The following is a 9,700-nucleotide window of genomic DNA, read 5'->3' as shown; positions in this document are numbered from 1 at the left end:
AAACATCATTCATTAGAGAACGCTGTTATATGCAACGCGATTTTATTATGTAACATAATACGAGGATTGTCCGTTAATTTTGAAGGCTCTTTAAAAAAATTTGATGCTTTGTTATAAAATATTGATTATTGACAATCGATATTTTTTTCCAATTTTTTTATTAGCGCTCTGGAATAAATATATGTCTATTCGAAAGTGAATTCAACTTGGGTTGCCGTTAGCATTGGGAACTATCGACTGAAAACGACTATCGACTGTTCAGTAATTGACTACTTTCTACTGTCGACTTTCAGTAGCTATTTTTGGTTCAACTGATTTTCCTACTTTTTACCAGTGACTGTTTTTAGTCGCTATTTTCGGTCCGACCGATTTTGTTACTATTTACTATCGACTGTTTCAGTCGTGTACTTTTAGTTACTATTTTCGGTTCTACTAGTTTCATTCGACTGATTTTTAACGTTCTAGCTCTGTAGTCCTAGCCGCGTCGTTGACAAAAATATGCCGAACTTATATAAATTTATATATGATAAGTAAGTATGTAAGTGTAAGGCTTATGATTTTTTGGTAGTTTGCGTGGAAATAACAATATATTAATATAGCAGTATTTTGGAATGATACTTTTCAAGATTCTCAACGTAATAGCAACGTAATAGGGATAGTCGATATTTTTTTCCAATTTTTTTATTAGCGCTCTGGAATAAATATATGTCTATTCGAAAGTGAATTGAACTTGGGTTGCCATTAGCATTGAAAACTATCGACTGAAAACGACTATCGACTGTTCAGTAATTGACTACTTTCTACTATCGACTTTCAGTAGCTATTTTTGGTTCGACTGATTTTGTTACTATTTACTATCGACTGTTTCAGTCGTGTACTTTTAGTTACTATTTTCGGTTCTACTAGTTTCATTCGACTGATTTTTAACGTTCTAGCTCTGTAGTCCTAGCCGCGTCGTTGACAAAAATATGCCGAACTTATATAAATTTATATATGATAAGTAAGTATGAAAGTGTAAGTTTTATGCTTTTTTGGTAGTTTGCTTGTAAATAACAATATATTAATATAACAGTATTTTAGAATGATATTTTTCAAGATTCTCAACATAATAACAACGTAATAGGGATAATCGATATTTTTTTCCAATTTTTTATTAGCGCTCTGGAATAAATATATGTCTATTCGAAAGTGAATTCAACTTGGCTTGCCATTAGCATTGAAAACTATCGACTGAAAACGACCATCGACTGTTCAGTAATTGACTACTTTCTACTATCGACTTTCAGTAGCTATTTTTGGTTCAACTGATTTTACTACTATTTATCAGTGACGTTTTTAGTCGCTATTTTCGGTCCGACCGATTTTGTTACTATTTACTATCGACTGTTTCAGTCGTGTACTTTTAGTTACTATTTTCGGTTCTACTAGTTTCATTCGACTGATTTTTAACGTTCTAGCTCTGTAGTCCTAGCCGCGTCGTTGACAAAAATATGCCGAACTTATATAAATTTATATATGATAAGTAAGTATGAAAGTGTAAGTTTTATGCTTTTTTGGTAGTTTGCTTGTAAATAACAATATATTAATATAACAGTATTTTAGAATGATATTTTTCAAGATTCTCAACATAATAACAACGTAATAGGGATAGTCGATATTTTTTTCCAATTTTTTTATTAGCGCCCTGGAATAAATATATGTCTATTCGAAAGTGAATTCAACTTGGCTTGCCATTAGCATTGAAAACTATCGACTAAAAACGACCATCGACTGTTCAGTAATTGACTACTTTCTACTGTCGACTTTCAGTAGCTATTTTTGGTTCAACTGTTTTTCCTACTTTTTACCAGTGACTGTTTTTAGTCGCTATTTTCGGTCCGACCGATTTTGTTACTATTTACTATCGACTGTTTCAGTCGTGTACTTTTAGTTACTATTTTTGGTTCTACTAGTTTTATTCGACTGATTTTTAACGTTCTAGCTCTGTAGTCCTAGCCGCGTCGTTGACAAAAATATGCCGAACTTATATACATTTATATGTAATAAGTAAGGATGAAAGTATAAGTTTTATGATTTTTTGGTAGTTTGCTTGTAAATAACAATATATTAATATAGCAGTATTTTGGAATGATATTTTTAATCGATATTCTTTTTCCAATTTTTTTATTAGCGCTCTGGAATAAAAATATCTCTATTCGAAAGTGATTTCAACTTGGGTTGCCATTAGCATTGGGAACTATCGACTGAAAACGACTATCGACTGTTCAGTAATTAACTACTTTCTACTATCCACTGTTTCAGTAGCAATTTTTGGTTCGACTGATTTTACTATTATTTACCAGTGACTGTTTTCAGTCGCTATTTTCGGTTCGTTCGATTTTGTTACTATTTATTATCGAGTGTTTCAGTCGTGCACTTTTAGTTACTATTTTTGATTCTACTAGTTTCATTCGACTGATTTTTAACGTTCTAGCTCTGTAGTCCTAGCCGCGTCGTTGACAAAAATATGCCGAATTTATATAAATTTATATGTAATATATATAGTTTTATGATTTTTTGGTAGTTTGCTTGTAAATAACAATATATTAATATAGCAGTGTTTTGGAATGATACTTTTCAATATTGTTAATTGTTAGGGTAAAAAGATTAAAATTGTAAATGATAAATAGTAAAATACATTTGACTCTTTTAATGGTAATAATTTTCGATTTTTGTTAAAAAATATTTTCGTTCAATAATAAATAAAGCATTTACTTTGTTTAAAAAAACTTTAGTAGTTATTGTGCGATCATTTTTAATTATGTCATGGATTAGTTTTTTTTCTATGATTAGGTATATGTTTAATTTTTATTGAGTATTTATGGTTATTGTACATCTTTAGTTTATAGATTTTGTTACGACAAAATATTTGTGGGGTATTATTCCATTCCTTTTTACAGATCCACAGAACATTCAAATATAAAAGTAATTCTACTTCGTTTAACATGAAATTGTAAACTGCACGTTAATATCGTGAAAAAAAAACAGTCGATCTGTGTATTTTACTAGCCAGCTAGTCTTTTGAGTATCGACTGTTTCTACTGTTCTCAGTCGATAGTTCCCGATGCTAGTTGCCATCATAAACTATAGGAAGCGGTACTTAGTATTAGGCCTATAAATTAGTTTTAAAGGAGTTTTTTTATTTGAAGCTCATGTTTGCTTGCAAATCAGTGCAATGTATTTTATTCAGAATAAACTTTACCCATAGTGGTTACCTTTACCATCTTTCAGGCAATTTACGGATTTTATCTAGAAAGAAAATCACGATTTATGTATCCGAAGAGTAGGGCTCGTGGTGTAGTACTTATCATTTTAATATTTTTAAGTATGTTTTCGCCGGTTTCGTAATATATAGTCGAGCATCGACATGTTGAAGAATAACATTGTTGTGTCATTAGGTTTTAGCAGTTCATAGTATATCACACCAAGCTGATCCCACCAAACAGAGAACATGGAGCCATGGATACTCCGCGTTGATGCATGATCAGATTACACATGATTTTTTTCGCGCTGGATTATCGTACTGAATCCACTTTTCATAACCAGTATAAATGCGATACAAAAAACCTTTTCGATTTTACCATTGAAGCAGTATTTCACACATGAACTCACGCCTCACTTCAATTCATACGGCACAAAATATCCAAGCATTTGAATCAGGGACATGTTCCTCAATGCTAATTCTTGAACTAGTCCCAACAATTCTGAATATACTTGTTGCATTTTATACAAATTATCAAATTTGTTTGGCTGTCCAGAAAGCTCTTTGTCTTCGATGACAATATCATCACTTTAAAAGGTAGAAACCAGTATTCATATATAGAAATCGATGAAGCATCGTCATAAACACACATTATATCTATACACAGTATTCAATGACCTTCAGCTGCCTTTTTCTTTAAATTGAACGAAAAAGTAAAACGCCCGGCAAATGCGATTTACTCGGTACAATTTGAGACATTTTCAATGCACTGATTTTTTTTGGTTCACACTTCGACGAAATAGTACGTAATAAAAAATGAAGCTTGTCATTTGCAATTTCAACATGAAGTTGACTACAACTGTAGCCGATGCGATTTAATACACATTAAGAGCATCTACTTTTAATTCCTTTAATATTAATGTAAAAGCCTGGCAAGATCATGTAATGTCTGATAAATAAGGCAAGATGAATTCATGGATGGATTGTTCTTTCAAATATTTTAACAGATCAATTGAAAAGTCCCCGGCCTGACACATAGATGCCGCTACTATAATTAAATCCATATGTTTTTTTTTGTAAGCCCTAACCCTCAAAAGATGTGTGTCTAAACTTGACAGCTGTCGGATCATTAGTTTGTGAATTATAACATTTTCAGTGAAGCAACTTTTGTCATTGTGACAAAAAATGGATAAAAAGGAATTTTGCGTCTTGATAAAATATTAATTTTTGAAGGGAAAAAATCGAGATGAAGTAAAAACTTGACTTAGTTCCGAATTTACGAACACTGCTCCAGGAATATTATTCATCAAGGATTGATATGCTAAGTTTAGACGTGGTGAAATGAGCACCGATGACGGTGAAGGCAGTGGATGCCCAAAAGAGGTTGTTACCGAAGAAAACATTAAAAAATCCACAAAATAATTTTGAATGACCGTAAATTGAAATTAAATGAAATAGCAGACACTCCAAAGATATCAACTGAACGTGATGAAGATAGCTCCGTGGAAAGTGGGTGCCGCGCGAGCTCACTTTTGACCAAAAACAACGTAATAAACCCGTATTTTTGGATCAATATGTGAAAATGGATGAAATATGGCTCCATTATTTCAGTCCGAAGTCCAATCGACAGTCATCCGAGTGGACTGCACACGATGAACTCACTCCAAAGCCTGGGAAAACGCAACAGTTGGCTGGAAAGGTTATGGCGTCTGTATTTTGGGATGCGCATGTAATAATTTTCATTGACTGCCTTGAAAAAGGAAGGACCATCAACAGCGATTATTACATAACGTTATTGAATTGTTTGAAGGACGAAATCGCCGAAAAATCGCCGCATTTAGAGAAATAAAATGTGCTGTTTCATCAAGATAATGCCGTATCACAAGTCAGTAAAAACAATGTGAAAGATCCATGAATTGGGCTTCGAATTGACTCCTCATCCCCGTATTCTCCAGATCTAGCCCCCAGCGACTATTTCCTGTTCTCAGATCTCAAAAGAATGCTGGGAAGAAATTTTCGTCGAATAAAGAGGTGATCGCTGAAACTGAGGCCTATTTTGAAGCAAAGGACAAATCGTACTACTAAAATGGTATCGAAAAGTTAGAGGGTCGCTATAATCAGTGTATAACCCTTGAAAGGAATTATGTTATTATGTTGAATAAAAAATACTAATTTTGCCAAAGAATTTGTTTTACTATGGTAGGCCGGGGACTTTTCAATTGACTTGTTATTATTAGATTGCAAATCGTAGAAAAAAAAATAGATGAAATTTTTAAATATATCGAGGTAGACCTATATGTTTCATCACGCGACATTGCTATGTAATTAAAAATCGGCTATAAATTTGCTATAATCTATTAAAAACTATTTACAGAAGACTGGAAACTAAAAGTAGTTTTATGATTAGGTTCCACATTATTTTATAATGAAAAATTTAATGGGCCAAGTTTCCATTTGTAGATCGCTGCTAAAACAATAAGATATTGAGGTATTTCTGAAACAAGTGACATTAGCGTCAATGGAAAGGGATTGTTCATCATGGGTTGCTCAAACTCGAATTCAAACCATTAAATTGGTTCTTTACTATCAACTATAACTCATGAAACTGAAACAGGCAGTTTAAAAGAGGGCTAGAATTGATCAAAAATTGAGAGAAATAGGTTGGAAACAATTTTATGTACGCACCATATAGCTGGGACACTACCTCTTCTAACTCCCATTTATTCTGGTTTCTGTAAAACTACCTCTACGGCTTCAAAAGTGACTATCGAAAATTAATTGGTTCAATGTTTCGCCCAGAAATATCAGTGTTAAATTATTTTGCAACCAACTCATTATAATCGATGATTCTTTGCCATTAATTTTTCAAGGCATCGGATAACTGTTGTTAGGAAAAGAGCATAACTCGGAAAATCTCGGACTTCAAAGTAATCAGTTGGTAGTAGTTAAACTAATATTGTGGATAGATAAATAGGTTTAGGTAGGTATTAAGCTAAATTGTGTGTATATAGTAGAGTATAAAATACACGCAGTAGATAAGTTAAATTAGGTTTTTCTTGATTTTAGTTTAGTTATTACAACGATTATTATGTACATATTTTATTTTAAAATGTTTTTTGTTGTGTAAAAAATCTAAGTTTGATTATTTTTAAATTTTTAGTGAAATCCTTATTTAGTTTTTGAAGTCGGTTCAATTTTTTTGTTAACAATATTTTATTTTTCTCTTTTTAGTGTTAGATATTTACTCAATAAATTAATATTACATTGGGTAGGCCAAGTAAATTTGCAGCCCGAATTAGGAGAAATAGAGATAAAGAAAAAAATATTGAAATACGGGGCGCTTCAGGCTCCAGGGTCCGCTACCTAGCCTAGGTGATTTGAGAAATATTGTAACTCGCAACCTGCCATTGGGAGCTAAATGCTTTAACAATTACATCATAGAAGCAATTGTCTAGAATATTTCTATGAGGTCTTATGTTATAGTTAGTGATCAAAAAGCAAACTGAATGCCTTTTGCACTGAGCGACATCCGATTTTCTAACACACAGCTCAGTAATAACATTATAAAAAAATATCTGATTATTTTAGATAAAAAAATAGGTGGAAACTTTGTACGCGCCTTTGAAATTTGAGCGTTTCCCTCGATTTCCCCCCTTCCCCATCATATCCTGACTTGATTTCGACGGGACCACCTCGGAAGTGTGTTTTTTTGAATAAAAAAAAAATGAAAATCGGTCCATAATTGACGGCCAATTCGGCGAACATACATTGAACATGAATGAGAACAAGATTGAGAACAAAAACCTCCTCCTTTTTCGAAGTTATTTTTAATAAAAGTGAAGCTGCTGAAAATACACCATGAAAGAAAATCATCTGTGCAATTTTATAGGAACTAGGCTTCTGATTACTATGTGAACTATATGAACACGATGATGGTCTTGGTGAGCTAAAACTCCTCCATCTGGAGACTCGGGCCCCGGGGGCGTCACTCCCCGTATCTGGAGGAACCCAGACCCCGTGAGGGAATTTTTATAGAAAGATGAACCAAAAAATAATAGTTTACTGTTATTTAGAAGCTACTATTGCTTGTTTCTATTATTACATTTTGACATCTCTTTTTACGGTATTAGCTTAACATGGGTTTTAAACTGTGATATATTTTAATAAGACACAGTGGAAGGGGCAATACCTTGTATTCACCATTGCCTATGTATTGTATATTTTGGGATAAGCATGGAATACTTTTCATTGACTAGGTTGAATAAGGAAGGACCGTTAACAGCGACCATTATATAGCGTTATTGGATCGTTTGAAGGACGAAATCGACAAAAACGGCCGCATTTGAAGTAAAACAATGTGGCGAGTGAGAGGTGATTTCCAGATTATATATTTTCATTTAAGTTTTTATATTGGAACTAAACACTTTTTTTGCTTATTTATTGATTTTTTTCATTCAATGATTAGCTCATACCATACACTTACATTACTATACACTTACAGTATATGGTATAAGCTAATTGCTATTCATAGCAATGTTTCATGATGGTTTCGTTCGGTTTAAGCTTTTATTTCCACCTCTTGGAACCCTTATACTTGACCAATATGTTATATGTTATCTGTACAAGTATGTAGTAGTAACATTTTCATTTAAATAAAACATTATATGTTTTTTTTATATTAATATCCGGACTATAAAAGGATGAGTAAAAAACAAGGACCATATGCGTTCAAAGATGTAAGATATAATATTTATTCTTTACCATTCAACGGTATATTTTTATAAACGAAGGTCACGTTGGATAATATCAATTCGTTGATCGACCTGCTTCTATGCCATTAACATTCGACAACAAAACATATAATAAATGTCAAAATACTCAATTAATGTAACGAATAGAGGTTTATTTTGTTTTAATGTCAATTACATCTTTATTTGCGGATACGATATAAATAGTTTGTGCCACTGCCAATTGGTTAATATTAAATCAATGAAGCGTCGACGGAATCAGTAGGTTCAATTGTTATCTTAATTAAGAGTTTGATAAAGATGCTTATTATTGAAGGCTTTTTTCTATTATTGTGTTTACTTTACTTTTGTTTGTATATCAAAGTTTTACATATTAATAACAGGTCAAATGAAAGTTCCCGGCCTGACACATAGATGGCGCTACCAGAATTAAATCCATATGTTTTTTTAGTTAGCTCTAACCCTCCAAAGATGCGTGTATAAATTTGACAGCTGTCGGACCATTAGTTTGTGAATTGTAGCATTTTGAGTGAAACAATTTTTGTTATTGCGAAAAAAATTGATAAAAAGGAATTTCGCGTGTTGATAAAATATTGCTTTTTGAAGGAAAAAAATACAGTTGAAGCAAAAACTTGTCTTGATGTCGAGTTTCCGGACACTGCCCCAGGAAAATCAACCATCAAGGATCGGTACGCTAAGTTTAGATGTGGTGAAATGAACACCGAAGACGGCAAACATAGTGGATGCCCAAAAGAGGTTGTTACCGACAAAAACAGAAATTAAATAGCAGTCTGTATTTTGGGATGCGCGTGGAATAATTTTCATTGACTACGTTGAATAAGGAAGGACCGTCAACAGCGACCATTATATAGCGGTATTGGATCGTTTGAAGGACGAAATCGCCGAAAACGGCCGCATTTGAAGTAAAACAAAGTGGCGTTTCACCAAGAAAATGCACCGTTTCACAAGTCAGTGAAAACGATGGCAAAAATCGGTCCATTTCCAGATCTGGCCCGCAGTGGCTATTTCCTATTCAATCAGTATCACCCTTGAAGGATATTATGCTGAATAAAATAAGTAATTTTGCCAAAAAATGTGTTTTACAATGGTAGACCGGGGACTTTTCAATCGACCTGTTAAGGAACATGAGATAATGCCCAAATGGGATAAACTACAGGAAATATTTGAAAAACTAGTGGTAATAGTTGAGTGCTTTTAAAGTAAAAAAATATAACACTAAATAACATAAACAAATTACTTCTCCAAGAATATGCAACAATCCTATGTTCTTAATGTATTGTTGGTTTTCTGAAATATATCCTGCTTAAAATAATTTAGAAAATTTACAGGTTTCTGCGAAAAACTATACGAAAGCGTCTCCAACAAGATACTTCAAACCATGTTAAAAACTAATCTTTTTATGCTTGACAATTTTACTAATATATTTATTTTTTAAACATTTTTATAAATTCAGCATCAGACCTTCCTTGAATAAATCTTGTTTTGTTATTTCCATTGTTATAAAATCGTTTTGTCTGTACTTTGTACTATTTAAGTATTGTTTAATGTTTAAAGATAGACGTAGGGCCATATCACAACATTTTTTTGGTGTCTATTTTTTTTATTACATTTTTATCCACGAACTAAGATCCTTTATTGCCCAAATAATTTCGTAAAGTTACAGTTGAGAGATGATTTTGATAGCATCAAT

This window comes from Rhynchophorus ferrugineus, unplaced genomic scaffold (genome assembly GCF_030347505.1).
Source record: "Rhynchophorus ferrugineus isolate W39M unplaced genomic scaffold, kcgeb_rfMv2 rfM10, whole genome shotgun sequence".
Classification (NCBI taxonomy): Eukaryota; Metazoa; Arthropoda; class Insecta; order Coleoptera; family Curculionidae; genus Rhynchophorus; species Rhynchophorus ferrugineus.
The sequence above is the reverse complement of the archived record's forward strand: the minus strand, read 5'-3'. Positions refer to the sequence as shown.